General features: G+C 39.0%; 1 protein-coding gene and 1 long non-coding RNA gene across 4 annotated transcripts in view; one reads left to right on the top strand and one right to left on the bottom strand.

Annotated features, from left to right (window-relative positions):
- LOC118763961 overlaps positions 1 to 14,250 on the bottom strand; it is a 17,867-nt gene extending 3,617 nt beyond the window's left edge. Inside the window, exon 1 of the long non-coding RNA XR_004999733.1 lies at positions 14,183 to 14,250. This is a non-coding gene — a long non-coding RNA (uncharacterized LOC118763961). The remainder of the gene's footprint in view (positions 1 to 14,182) is intronic.
- The window catches only part of LOC115213529 (forkhead box protein J1-B-like), a 228,762-nt gene that overhangs the window by 156,559 nt on the left and 56,219 nt on the right, over positions 1 to 15,984 (top strand). The gene's annotated exons all lie outside the window — the stretch shown is intronic.

Genomic DNA, 15,984 nt, shown 5'->3' with positions numbered 1-15,984 from the left:
CACTTACAGTTTCGATCGCAGTTTACTTTTCTTTTCTTTTTTGACAATTTACTTTCACTTTTTTACGACGGTTAACTGCATGTGAACCATCCCCACTCTCCGCCTGTTTCATTTCTTCCTAATGCTGTCAGCTGGTGTATATTTGCAAAACTACCTTTTAAGAAAGAGTTCAGGCGATATTTTCTATTTAATCTTTCTGGTTCGTGTTGCAAAATGTTAACATTTAAAAAGTGCAATTTATTAATGTATAACTATGACATAAAAAATATCTTACGTTTCGGTTAAATGGTGTTGTCTCAAATGTTAGTTATTTGTCCTTCTTATGGCATAAGTGGTTCTCAACCAGCGTCTACATAAAATTTTGTTGTTAAACTTTGTGCAATACATTGCTTATACCTCTACAACATACAAAATATTTAACTTCTATTTTTTTTACAATTCTTAATAATATTTAGTTATAAAAATATAGTAGTATTTTTTTTATATACGTTGAATGGCTATGGAGGTACAGTAAAATAGGCATCAAAGGCGTTCATAATAAAAAATGGTTTTAAAGACCACTGCTATGGTACATCAGTATTTTTGATAGAATCGACTGCTGCGAACACAGATCCATTCCTCCATTAGTTTTCTTCTTTAACCCAGTAATTATATTCTTTCATAGACTAGTGTTGTAAAGCAGAATTGTTATCGTCCACACCTGATCACCTCTGATAAAGCAATCAAGACCATATATTAATTTTGTATATAAGGAGGCGCAGGAGTGGCTGTGTAGTAAGTAACTTGTTTACCAACCGCATAGTTCCGGGTTCAGTTCCACTGCGTGGCACCTTGGGCAAGTGTCTTCTACTATAGCCTCGGGCCGACCAAAGCCTTGTGAGTGAATTTGGTAGACGGAAACTGAAAGAAACCCGTCCTATATATATATATATATATATATATATATATATATATATATATATATATATATGTGTGTGTGTGTGTGTGTATGTGTTTGTGTGTGTCCCCCCAACATCGCTTGACAACCGATGCTGGTGTGTTTACGTCCCCGTACCTTAACGGTTCGGCAAAAGGGACCGATATAATAAGTACTAGGCTTACAAAGAATAAGTCCTGGAGTCGATTTCCTCGACTAAAGACGGTGCTCCAGCATGGCCGCAGTCGAAATGACTGAAACAAGTAAAAGAGTAAGGAACTACACACTCCCATGTGTCCTGCTCTCCCTCCTTTTTTTAAGGCCTAGTTCTTTCTAATAATATTTCTATCTAAGATGTTTTATAAGAACATTAAATTGATACCAATACATTTTCAAGACTGCAGGCTGTGATTTAAGGATAGGAGTTAAGCTGACTGCGGTTTTTAGTAGATAGAGCAAAAACCACGTGGAAGTTCCTTCGTTAGTTGGACTACTGTTGGTTAGGTCTATCAGTGACACCACAGTTATCGATAAACAATCATGTGGTATTATTTGTTGCTTGGTACGGTTGCCTGGTAATAAGAACATCGTGTGTTTCTAATTAAATTGGGTTAATTAACTGGTGCATTAGTTATTGTTGTTGCTATTATCATCATCTTCATCAATAATAATAATAATAATAATAATAATAATAATAATAATAATAATAATAATAATAATAATAATAATGGTTTCAAATTTTGGCACAAGGCCAACAAATTCGAGGTAGGGGTTAGGTCGATTACATCGACTCCCAGTGCTAAACTAGTACTTGATTTATCAACCCCGAAAGGTTGAAAGGCAAAGTCGACCTCAGCGGTATTTGAACTCGGGATGTATAGACGGACGAAATGCCGCTAAGCATTTTTACCGATATACTAACAGTTCTACCAGCTCAACTAATAATAATAATAATAATAATAATAATAATGCGGGCTTGGTAAAATAAGTACCTGTTTAGTACTGGGGTCGATGTAATCGACGTACACCTTCTCCCGAACTTGCTGGCTTGTGCCAAAATTTGAAGCCATTATTATTATTATTTATGGGTTTTTACTTCTTCTTTCAAATTTGCTTCCGTTTCTTGCCGAGTGTCTTCCCGACTCCTAGGGCAAAGAAACTCATAGTATACATTGGTAGGCCATTAAACTAAACTCACTAGTTCGTTCATCTTTTTTTTTTTTTGATAGAAATAAAGTTAAATTAAAATACATGGGTAGTAATAGTTCTCACATCGACAATGCTCTTCTCAATACGTGTGATGTACCAGTTAAGACAATCTTTTGCACTTCTTGCAGGATGGTAAGCCAGGGATTGTTCTCATATAATTTTCGGTTTCCTTCTTGATCATTCCTAGTGCTCCTACGATCACTGGTATTGTAACCGCCTTGAGATGCCACATTTTCTCAATTTCAATGAGCAGGTCTTTATATTTTCTGAGCTTGTTATTATTTCTGAGCTTCTTCTTCTTCTTCTTCTTCTTCTTCTTCTTCTTCTTCTTATTATTATTATTATTATTATTATTATTATTATTATTATTATTATTATTATTATTATTATTATTATCGGTTTCTAATTGAGGCTAGCAGTTTTGAAAGGAGATTGAGTTAATAGACTGCATCGACTGGTACTTGAAATTATCGATTCTGAGAGGATGAAAAGGGCAAAGTTACCCTTGGCGGGTTTCCAAGTTCTGGGGTTGACGTAATCGATTTACGCCTTCCTCGAAATTTATGTCCTTGTGCTATACGAGAAACCATTGGTCAAAAGGCCTTGCGGTATTTCTTTGGGCACTTTACGTAATGAGTTGAAATCCCGCCTCCGTCAACTGTACCGTTCATATTTCTCGTGGAAATAAAATAAAGTACTTCATATCGGTTATTGGTCATTGCCTCGGTGAGGCCTAATGTTCGAAGATTGTGCTTCACCACTTCGTCCCAGGTCTTCCTGGGTCTACCTCTTCCGTAGGAATGGCTGTGTGGTAAGTAGCTTGCTTACCAACCACAGGGTTCAGTCCCACTGCGTGGCACCTTGGGCAAGTGTCTTCTACTATAGCCTCGGGCCGACCAAAGCCTTGTGAGTGGATTTGGTAGACGGAAACTGAAAGAAGCCCGTCGTGTATATGTATATATTTGTGTGTATATGTTTGTATGTCTGTGTTTGTCCCCCTCCCCACCAACATCGTTTGACAACCGATGGTGATGTGTTTACGTCCCCGTAACTTAGCGGTTCAGCAAAAGAGACCGATAGAATAAGTACTAGGCTTACAAAGAATAAGTCCTAGGGTCAATTTTCTCGACTAAAGGCGGTGCTCCAGCATGGCCACAGTCAAATGACTGAAACAAGTAAAAGAGTAAAGAGTAAGAGTATATTCACTACTCTCTTTTCCTTCAAAATTGCTGGCTTTGTGTCTAAACAAGAAGCAGTTATTATTGTTGCTGTTGTTTAGTTTCCCGAAGACTAAGTCTTCGGGTTTCCTCGTATCAAATTTCCGCGTTAATATCTTCTGCTGACCTTCATATAACTGCTGTCAGACCTGAGAAGCATCCAAACTCGCTCAAATCTTACATCCTTACTGATATTTAGAGGGAGAGAGAGAGAGAGGGAGAGAGATTGGATAATGTAAATAGTATGGCCACGACTGTAACCGACCACTTTGATAAGCAGTTAGCGTGTGTCACTAAAACGCATAGATGACTACGACTGACACAGAAAAACGTATGTGGGAGAGGGGAAGTGAGCATGCGCGACGTATATGGCTATAAAATGGTCTGTTTGCGATACAGATGTATATCTACAACAATGGTTGTAGTGCGGTTCGGAACCCCTCCTTCCCAACGTTGATCATTACAAAACTTCCTGTAAGTTACCATCTTTTCAGAGAATCAAGAAAATAATGCGAGTTAACTAACGCATTTCTCACACTGCTGCACACACACACACACACACACACACACACGCACATACACACGCACACACGCACACACGGACATATACATACATACTTGCAAAATTTAATGTATCACATGAAAATATACAACCATACATTATGCACACACACACACACACACCACGTAAGTGTTACACATGTATTCTTACAAAATTTAATGCACACACACACACATTAGGGTATTAACACATCAGTACACGCATATACACACGGATGTATGCCTCATGTACACTCATAGATGGTCTTGCGTGCCTATGTTTCTCCATCGAATCCATTTGATAACCATATTGGCCTTCATATGTGGGTCATTTGATGACTGCATATTTCAATTCTTGATTCGGTTGCAGAGAAGAAATATAAATGTTTAGTTCGAGGTTTCTGGTGTAACTCTTTGACATCCGGTTGTTCTGCGAACGTTTCTCTTCCAAATATTTCATCCCCCTTCGACAGCAAGACCACCAAACTGAGCAGCGGGTTGCGAAGGGTCGATGTTACTCTCCTTCAAAGCGGTCTTCAGGCTTGCCTTCAAACCGTTTCGTTGTTTCGCCCAGCTTAGCGGCAACTCGCCACAGGGGATTTATGGAGAAGACACAAGTCAGGTTTGCACATGTCCAGTCCATCTCGGTTTTTATGTCTGCATCGTGTACGTTCCATGTGTGCGTAATCTTATCTCGCCAGGAGAATCAAAGAATCCTCTGGAGATAAAACATATTAAAGGACAACGCGAACTTGATGTATCTGTTACATGCATTCACTGTTTAGCGCCTTCATTCTCTCTCTGTCACACTTCCTCTGTCTCTCTCTCTCTGTCTCTCTCTCTCTCTCTCTCTCTCTCTCTATCTATCTATCTATATATCCAATTAGCTAGCTACTTATCTGTCTGTCTTTTTCTGCCTCTCTCACTCACATACAAACTCCAAAGACAATTGTCTTTACCAAGAGGATATTAATATTGATATAAACGTCATGAAATCATAATCCAGCACAGATCCTTGTAAGACTCACGAAGTTTTAGGGAGACACACACACACACACACACACACACACACACACACACACACACACACACACACACACACACACACACACACAAATACACACACACACACCACCACCACCACTACAGTAGCACACAGGCACGCATTGTGGAATCTGTTCTGAGTGAAGTAAAAAGTAACGAGTGCAATGGTGTTCGTACTACTTAGTAGTTGTGGTATGTGCCAGGGCAACCGATAACAGGACAACTCATTCCCGAACAACTCATATCAGACAACTCATACCTGGATAATTGATATCTCGGACAACTAATTATATAGAACAACTGATAAATAGGACAGCTCATAGCTGGACAATTGATATCTTGGACAATTGATATCTAGGACAACTGATTATGTAGGACAGCTCATACTGGACAATTGATATCTTGGACAATTGATATCTAGGACAACTGATTATGTAGGACAACTTATGGCTGGTCAATTGATATCTAGGACAGCTGATTATATAGGACAACTCATGGCTGGTCAATTGATATCTAGGACAACTGATTATATAGGACAACTCACGGCTGGTCAATTGATATCTAAGACAACCGATTATATAGAACAACTGATAAATAGGACAACTCATAACAGGCATGATGTGATAAAGACTTCATTTTGAAAAAAAATCAAGGATAAAATAACCGCACATTCCACACACACGCACAAACACACATGCACATACACACACATACACGCACAAATACGCACCACACACACGGACACACACACATACACACACAAATACACACCCCATGCACACACAAACCACACACACGCACGCACACGCACATACATACACATACACACACCACACACACAAATACACACCACACACGCACACAGACACCACATACACACGCACAAACACACATACACATACGCACATCACACACATGCACACCACACACACACACACACACACACCACACACACACACACAAATACACACACACACACCACCACCACCACTACAGTAGCACACAGGCACGCATTGTGGAATCTGTTCTGAGTGAAGTAAAAAGTAACGAGTGCAATGGTGTTCGTACTACTTAGTAGTTGTGGTATGTGCCAGGGCAACCGATAACAGGACAACTCATTCCCGAACAACTCATATCAGACAACTCATACCTGGATAATTGATATCTCGGACAACTAATTATATAGAACAACTGATAAATAGGACAGCTCATAGCTGGACAATTGATATCTTGGACAATTGATATCTAGGACAACTGATTATGTAGGACAGCTCATACTGGACAATTGATATCTTGGACAATTGATATCTAGGACAACTGATTATGTAGGACAACTTATGGCTGGTCAATTGATATCTAGGACAGCTGATTATATAGGACAACTCATGGCTGGTCAATTGATATCTAGGACAACTGATTATATAGGACAACTCACGGCTGGTCAATTGATATCTAAGACAACCGATTATATAGAACAACTGATAAATAGGACAACTCATAACAGGCATGATGTGATAAAGACTTCATTTTGAAAAAAAATCAAGGATAAAATAACCGCACATTCCACACACACGCACAAACACACATGCACATACACACACATACACGCACAAATACGCACCACACACACGGACACACACACATACACACACAAATACACACCCCATGCACACACAAACCACACACACGCACGCACACGCACATACATACACATACACACACACACACACACACAAATACACACCACACACGCACACAGACACCACATACACACACACACACACACACATACACATACGCACATCACACACATGCACACAACACACACACACAAATACACACCACACACATATACACACACCACATACAAACATGCAAATACACACCACACACATATACATACACACGCCACATACAAACATGCAAATACACACCACACACACGTACACACACACACCTCACGTACACACCACACACGCGCACACACCACACACGCGCACACACACCACACACGCTCACAAATACACACCATACACACCACGTATGCACACATACACATCACGCACACACAAATACACTCCACACACATACACACGCACCACGCTCACACACTACACACATACGCACGCATACACATACACGCATGCACTCATACGCACGCATACACACACCACACACGCACACAAATACACACTACACACGTATCCACATACAGACACACCACACACACACACATACGCGTGCACGCATACACACATACCACACACACACACACAAATACACACCACACACGCATCCACATACACACACACCACACGCACACAAATACACACCACACACGCACACACACATACGCACATATACACACAGACACACCACACAGATGCACACATATACACACCACACGCACCACACAAACACACACCCACATACACACACACCACACACATACACACATATATACACACCACACACATACACACACAAACACCACAAACACAAATACACACCACACACACCCACATACATACACACCGCACACGCACACACACACACACACACACAACACACACAAATACACACCCCATGCACACACAAACCACACACACGCACGCACACGCACATACATACACATACACACACCACACACACAAATACACACCACACACGCACACAGACACCACATACACACGCACAAACACACATACACATACGCACATCACACACATGCACACCACACACACACACAAATACACACCACACACATATACACACACCACATACAAACATGCAAATACACACCACACACATATACATACACACGCCACATACAAACATGCAAATACACACCACACACACGTACACACACACACCTCACGTACACACCACACACGCGCACACACCACACACGCGCACACACCACACACGCTCACAAATACACACCATACACACCACGTATGCACACATACACATCACGCACACACAAATACACTCCACACACATACACACGCACCACGCTCACACACTACACACATACGCACGCATACACATACACGCATGCACTCATACGCACGCATACACACACCACACACGCACACAAATACACACTACACACGTATCCACATACAGACACACCACACACACACACATACGCGTGCACGCATACACACATACCACACACACACACACCCACATACACACACACACACACACACCCACATACACACACACCACACGCACACAAATACACACCACACACGCACACACACATACGCACATATACACACAGACACACCACACAGATGCACACATATACACACCACACGCACCACACAAACACACACACCCACATACACACACACCACACACATACACACATATATACACACCACACACATACACACACAAACACCACAAACACAAATACACACCACACACGCACACACATACGCACGCATACACACACACACACACACACACACACACACACACACACAAATACACACCACCCGCACCCACATACACACACACCACACACGCGCAAAATTTCTTTCAAAATTAAATCTTTATCACTTTATATCTGTTATGAGTTGTCCTATATAATCAGTTGTCCTAGATATCAATTGTCCAGGTATGAGTTGTCTGATAGTTGTCCGGGAAGCGAAATGTTTTTCCCACGAGAGTTCCGTACTCCAGTTATGAACTCATTTGCATACAGCCAATCAGAGGTCAACTATCAAACTAATTTATGAGCACATAACAAGTCATGGGCGATGAGATAAGGTCACTTGGATAAGGAATGACCATGCTTCTTTTCTCTTTTAGTAATGCCTCTTGATCTTGTTCTTGTTTCAACCATGGCTGCCTCTGCATAGTTGAGTTGTTGTTTACATTGTAAAACAGTAAGTTGCTAGCACATCACGCTCTAGCCACATTTCCCATCCACATCTCTACCATATAGGGCCCCAACAAAATCCGATAATAGGTATAGATGCAAATCTGTCTAATTATTTGTCTCCTAAAATCAGGCATAACTTGGGCGATCGGTCGACTTACAACACCGTTCTTCGTCTTTACTTGGTAGAGTGTGTTTGTTAACTTGACATGGTCAAGGTGAGCTCTGATTGGCTGTATGCAAATGAGTTCATTACTGGGGTCCGGAACTCTCGTGGGGAAAAAATTTCGCGTCCGGGAATGAGTTGTCTTGGTACCAGTTGCTCTAGAACCGTTGTGGTGGAGCAACATGGATTTGGACGGGAATCGAATTAAGTGTCTTCTACTGTTAACTTCTGGTTGATTAAGGCCTTGTGAGTGGAAACTTGGTTGATGGAAACTGTGGGAATCCCGTGTGTAAGTGAGACTATAAACATCGATGAGAAACCGAAGTTGTAGTGACACTCTCTCCTCACTCTCGCATCAGAAACAACGTTGTGAACTTGTGATTAGACAGTTGCGATATGAGACCATCGCTGGATTAGCCATTCAGCAAAATAAGCATATATTTAGGGCATCAAGGAAAGAAGGGGCCCCACAGAAATGGTAAATGGTTTACGACACAAAAGAAATCACTTTAGACTTGCTAAAATAATATTCGAGTTGGTTAATATGATCGGAAATATAATTTCGAAGTGTTCATAGTAAGGATCTGATCAAAAAGTCAGAGAAAACTCTTCAAATATAAATAAAGTGAAAGTATACAAAAATGAACATCATTTACCAACTCACTGTTACTTTTGTTTCATTTTGAAAAATAAAGATTTATTGTATGGTTTATTAGTGTTTATATTTTGAGTGACATATATATGGGGATAACAAAATCTTCTAAGTGCGTAGGGCCTATGTGGGTCTTAATCCGACCCTGTATGAAATAAATATAAATAGTAATAGTTCCGTCACAGTCTCGAGTTCAGAGTGTACATCGCTAATGTTATCGTACAATACGGATAGATTTAAAGCTTTCAATTTGTGTCCATGTTCCTATTCTTTTATTTTTTATTACTTTTTGACGTCTCACTTAAAGCCTACTGAAAACACCTCATACCCTGCACTCCCATCGACCTGTAAAATGAGAAAATTTAATTATCCCTAGATGAACGTCTGCTGATACTATCTATCAGAAGAAGATAGTATTTCTGCTCTCTAATGTTTTATAACTTTGAGTAAAGGTTTTAAGTAAGTCGCGAATTAGAATTTTTCTTCATTATCTACTTTTGATTTTCAAGAAAAATTAGTTTTTCGTCTAAATTAGCTCCTATTTTTCTCTCCTTGGATCTCGTACACTATGTTGAGAAATACTTCGATAGTGTGAAAGAAAATAAATTTAGCTGTCATTTTATTTATTTATTTTATTGTACAGTTATTCTTGAATTGCTTCTCTGGTGAAAGAATCAACCAGTTTTGTTGATGAGATCTTGTGCAAAAACAACGAAATGTTGCTGCGGTGGTTATAGATTTGTCGGGAAGGAGAAAAATTTTATTATGTTACGTCCAAGCCTGCTTTGTTCACGTATGTTTTGTTGTCGCTTTAATGATTTATTAAATGGATAAATGGCATTTATTCCGGCTTTATGTTCTGAGTTCAAATTCTGCCGAGGACGACTTTGCCTTTTATTTTTTGAGGGTCAGTAAAATGAGTACCAGTCAAGCAATGGTTTCGATGAAATCAACAAGCCCTTTCCCGGAAATTTTTCAGGCTTTGTGCCTGTGGAGAAAGAATTATATGGACATATGTCAATGTACTTTTTGATGACTGTAAGCTTTGCTCCTATTTGTGTGTGTGTGTGTGTGTGTGTGAATAAATGAGACCATTTGGGAAGTCTGAAGTGAAACTATACTAGAAATTAAGGATCTTTTCCTTTTGATCGGCAAGTCGATAAAGTAATTTTTTAAAACTAAACACTTTCAAACTTTGGATACTGGTAGAATCTTTTACTCTTAGTGTTGTTGAGAAAAGTTTATATTTTTGAAGTTATTTCGTGTTAAAGTTGTCGTGTTTGGATAATTTCAACCAATCAATGACGTGTATTCAGTTAAATAAAATTACTGTTGTTGTTTGTCAACAAAATCTATCGGCGGTGTATATTTCGTTTGTCACTGTTATTTATGACATCGTTCGTGCATTTGTACTGGTTTTAACTTTAGGGTTTTAGGGTGAGGGTTAGGGTTAGGAGAAGATCCGAAATGAAATCTTTGTAAATTTCCATTCAGATTTTCCTTCGAAGGAGTTGCATGTTAAAGACCTCCTCGAAGTTTTTCTTCCTACTTTCTTTCCTCCGTTCCTTTGCTTTTTTTTTATATATCTCTTTAGTAAAATATAATCTTAGCATCACCTGAGTGTTACGCACAAGTCATTGTTTATTTTCTTCAGTACTTTTAAATATGTTTGTTCGCTCTACTTCAGAAATGACACTAATCCGTCGTTGTAAATAGTTGTTCTCTTCTGTTGATTTTGCCGTAAATGGTGGACGTGGCCTCTAAGTTGTATGTAGTTGAATTTACTACTATTATCGTTGTCTAAGGCGGTGATCTGGCAGAATCGTTAGCACACCGGGCAAGATGCTTTGCGGCATTTTATCTGTCTTTACGTTCTGAGCTCAAATTCAAACGAAGAGATGAAAGACAAAGTCGACCTCGGTGGAATTTTAACTCGGAACGTAAAGACTGACGAAATGCCACTAAGCTTAAGTCAAATACTAATATTGGGAGTCGCTAAAATTAACAGGATAGGTATAGGACTGGGTCTGTATGATATATGTTGGCTACTGTTAGATGAAGTAGTAAAGTTTTGAGCTAGGATTTTTGTTGGAGGGGTACATCTGATTATAGTCCGTCTGGAAATTTCTTCAGCTTTGGTATGTTATAGAATGTGTGGTCGTAGTTTTCAATTAGAAGCAAGGATAGTCGCAAAAATTAGTAGTCTATCAGTGACTATTTTTAATCCGTAAAGTTAGTCCAGACTAAGGATAGACACTGAGACTATTAGTGAATAAACATATTCTCTTAATATGACCGGAGTTGCTCGGTCACATGAAAATATTACAACGGAGAGACAGGTCATATCACAGAGAAGGAGCGTGTGTATGTGAGAGGGAGGTGGGGGAGAGAATGACAGAAATGTTGATTTATTTTCGCTTCTAGCTGCCAGTCTTATTCTTTTAGTAATTCACTCTTCAAAGTTTCGATAATCACTTAGACAACAACAACCACTACGAAAGCAATGGTTTCTCATTGGTGTAAGGGTCACAAAGTTTGAAGGATGGTATAATGCATTTCACCATCAAAAATATACGGTCGACCTCGATTTTGAGGTCAGAACGGTTTGGAATGTACTCAGTGCCGCAGGGCAATGTCGATTCTAGCAATTCACTACCCTTTGATGACTGTTTTTAATTTCGGCACAAGAGTAATAATTTTGAGGGGAGAGAAGTGGTAGTTTATTACATCGACCTAGAAAGAAATTGATAGTATAATTGACTTCGGCAGGATTTGAACTCAGAATGTTAAGAATTGGAACGAATACTGCAAGGCATTTCGTCCGACGCTCTAGCGATTCTCCTATCTCTCCGTCCCTTAAAATACTGGTTTCTTAGTTCGGCACAAGGCCTGGAGTTTGGAAGAAGGGATTAGTCGTTTCCAATAACTAGACTGGTATTTCAGTTGATCAACCCTGGAAGAATGAAGGCAAAGTGAGGCCTGGTTGAAATTTGAGCTCAGACCGTAGAGTCAGAAGAAATACCACAAAAGATTTTGTCTGGCGCGGTAACAAGTCTGCCAGCTCACCGCCTTTCGCCACTCTATTTAGTAATTGCTTCTAGGAACAAGGCCAGCAATTTTTAGGGGAGAGACTGGTACTTTATTTTATCGAACTCGGCTGTAGGAGGCTAAAAGGCAATGGTGGCCTCGGTGGGATTTGAACTCAGATCGTAAAGGAGTGGAAGGAATGACGCAAAGTATTTGTTTCCTGACCCTCTCACGATTCGACCAATCCCCCACCCTAATGATAATAAGGGTGCAATATGTTGGCGGACAGTACAAGGACGAAGCACAAAAACTAAAACTAGGGGTTAATATCGAGTAACGGGACGAGATCAGTAATAACAGGAGGCCTGAAATAGATAAATAAATAAATGATAAATTGCAACGACGACAGGAATAGCAAAATAACGACCATAAAGCGTCTCCAAAACCGAAGGTAACCACATAAGGTGATTCGGGGCACCATATACACAGAATATTGTACCTACGAAGTAGTTGAGCCGGAGAGTATTTGCCAAGCAGCGACCAAGTGCCTTGTTAGCTATCTTATTTGACTATAATGATTTTGGCGGGGAAATGTACTTGATGATTTTTTTAGTACACTGAAATCCATGACAAATAGGAATGCACGCGCACACACACACACATTCACACGCAGATACAAAGTCATACACATGTAGATAAACGCATGCTCTCGCACTCTCATATTCACACACACATACATACACGCTCACACCAACTACATTCCTATACTTAAGCAATAAAAATGTGTTTGTCATTTGAAAGTCGAAATGACTTTAACGAATTAGTTTATTATTTTAACAACTTCTACCTATTCGTCCGCCTAATTTAAATCTCAATTCGGCGACAAATTGGCAAAGCTGTTATGGCGTCGGTCGGACATACTACTTTATGGTATTCGTCCTTGCACTCAGAGCTCGAATTCTGCCGAAGTTGAGAACTTATATATATATATATATATATATATATATATATATATATATATATTATCTGTTTGTATCATGACTGAATAACTAAGAGATTTTCTTCGCAATCATGAAGTTAGCGCTTTCATCCCATTGCACGGTATTTTGGGCAAGTATCATTTTGAAAACTTTCGAGTAACCCATGGATTGTGATCGGAATTAGGTAGACAGAAACTGATTTGAAACCCTCCGGATGGATTGTAGTTGCAATTCGAAGTTCCCCCGCTGGATCTATTCAATTTAACACCCAGATTTTTTAAATTAACTTTTTAAAATAAACAGTTTGAAACTTCGGATACTGGTACAATGTGTCACATAGAACAGGGTTTACTTTTAACGTTTTCGACAAAATTTTGTATTTTAGAAGTTATTTCGTGTTAAAGTTGTCGTATTTGGGTAATTTTAAGCAATCAATGACGTGTATTCAGCTGAAGAAAATTATTGCTGCTGTTTGCGAACAACTTCTGGGTCCATTATATATATATATATATATATATATATATATATATACACACACACACATTAATAATAGGCAGAAGTTGCAGAGTGACAATGGCCAAATTCGTGATTGATAAGTGCCAATGATATATATGTATGTATATATATATATATATATGTATGTATATATATATATATATATATATATATATATATATTATATATATATATATATATTATATATATATATACATACATACATATATGTGTAAACAAAATCTCATCACGCAATCGAACCAATGAAAGAGCCTCAAACCTGGTCGCCCGACACGCTAAAAATAGCAGTCAAACTATCCCCCTACCTAAATCACACGCCTATTGTACGTAATGTCCTAGATTATCCATAAAAAGACGGTTTGCTGAAGGCTGGAATGTCTTTGATGATAGATTTGCTGTATCAAGGTTGATTTGAGGCTAAATAACAACAAAATTATGGTAAACACTCGCCCGATTTTCACGAAGTAAAAAATAACTTGAATTTTTTGCGTGGAATCAAGTACCCTGACCTCCTAATATGCTGCAAATCCCTTATTTTGATTCGGAAAAAAAGGGTGGGGGGACCGCGCCTCCATCCTGGAATCATTGGAATTTTTTTTTTTTTTTGTTGAATGAATTCCTGTGACCTCCTAATATGCTACAAAACCCGTTTTAGGGTCTGAAAAACGGGATGGGGTGACGTGGAAGCCTTGGAAATATCACCCCACCCCCACCCGCCCACATTTATCTTTTCAGCCGCACGATTTTCACTAAGGACCATAATTTTGTTGTTATTTAGCCTCAAATCAACTCTGATACAGCAAACCTATCATCAAAGACATTCCAGCCTGTCATTTAGGGATAATCTAGGACATTACGTACAATGGGCGTATGATTTAGGTAGGGGGATACTTTGGCTGCTATTTTTAGCGTGTCGAACGACCAGGTAGATGCTCTTTTATTGGTTCGATCGCGTGATGAGATTTTTTACACATATATGTATGTATATATATATATATATATATATATCATTGGCACTTATCAAACACGAATTTGGCCATTGTCACTCTGTAACTTCTGCCTGTTATTAATGTGTGTGTGTGTGTGTGTAATGGATCCGGAAGTTGTTCGCAAACAGCAGCAGTAATTTTCTTCAGCTGAATACACGTCATTGATTGTTTAAAATTACCCAAATACAACTTTAACACGAAATAACTTCTAAAATACAAAATTTTGTCAAAAGCGTTAAGAGTAAACCCTGTTCTATGTGACACATTGTACCAGTATCCGAAGTTTCAAAGTGTTTAGTTAAAAAAAAATTAATTAAAAAATCTGGCCGTCAAATTGAATAGATCCGGTCCATCTGTTTATTACATGAAAAGCACATATGTCTGTGAAATACTCAGCCACGTAAATGCTTATTCCATGAGCAGGTAGTTTAGCTAATCAAACAAATTTACAGATCGTCGAAACCGACGAAGATCTATATATTTATCTTCTATGAAAATAATTGCTGCTGAACGGACGGCTATTCGAAGCAGCCTGTTTGGTTTATCAAAACGATAGGGGATCATTTTCATTTCCTTGCAGGAAAGACGGTCTTGCGTTTATGCCAACGAGTTTGGTTCATTTAACAGTGCAACGTGTAAATAATTCATGCAAGCATTTATCAATCATTTAACAGCTTCCTTCTTAATAAAATAAGAAATAAACAAATGACGAAATTCTTTTGTTAGAATCTAGATAAATGTATCAGTTACAGACGTATGGTTAAGAAGTTCGCTTCGATCTCATTGTGCGGCCCTTTGCATAAATATTTTCTACTATAGCTATTGGGCTGATC

The sequence above is a fragment of the Octopus sinensis genome, linkage group LG6 (genome assembly GCF_006345805.1).
Source record: "Octopus sinensis linkage group LG6, ASM634580v1, whole genome shotgun sequence".
Taxonomy (NCBI): domain Eukaryota; kingdom Metazoa; phylum Mollusca; class Cephalopoda; order Octopoda; family Octopodidae; genus Octopus; species Octopus sinensis.
This window is presented reverse-complemented; position numbering and strand designations above follow the sequence as displayed.